Source organism: Corvus brachyrhynchos, unplaced genomic scaffold (assembly GCF_000691975.1).
Source record: "Corvus brachyrhynchos isolate BGI_N302 unplaced genomic scaffold, ASM69197v1 scaffold167, whole genome shotgun sequence".
Classification (NCBI taxonomy): Eukaryota; Metazoa; Chordata; class Aves; order Passeriformes; family Corvidae; genus Corvus; species Corvus brachyrhynchos.
This window is the reverse complement of record NW_008239547.1, coordinates 6,423,291-6,423,592: the sequence shown is the minus strand read 5'-3', so window position 1 is coordinate 6,423,592 and position 302 is coordinate 6,423,291.

Genomic DNA, 302 nt, shown 5'->3' with positions numbered 1-302 from the left:
GTGTTGGTCCTGTTGCGTTAACAGATACCCGAAAGACCATAAAGACCATCTGACTTTGGCCGTGCGCGGTGGCTGTTCCCCCCTGGACACCCGGAGGGACAGCAGACCGCTGCGGTGTCCTGCCACGCACCTTCTCGACGATGCCATGTCTCTCTTTCTTCGGACCCGCGTACCTGAGGCAGGGCGGCAGCAGGCAGCGCCCCGAGGAGCAGCAGCGGTGCCCGTTCCCCCCAGAGCACCAGCCGGGGTCGAGGGACCAGGATTTCGCTAGGCTCCTTGTGACGGTGCGATCCCGGCTCCGC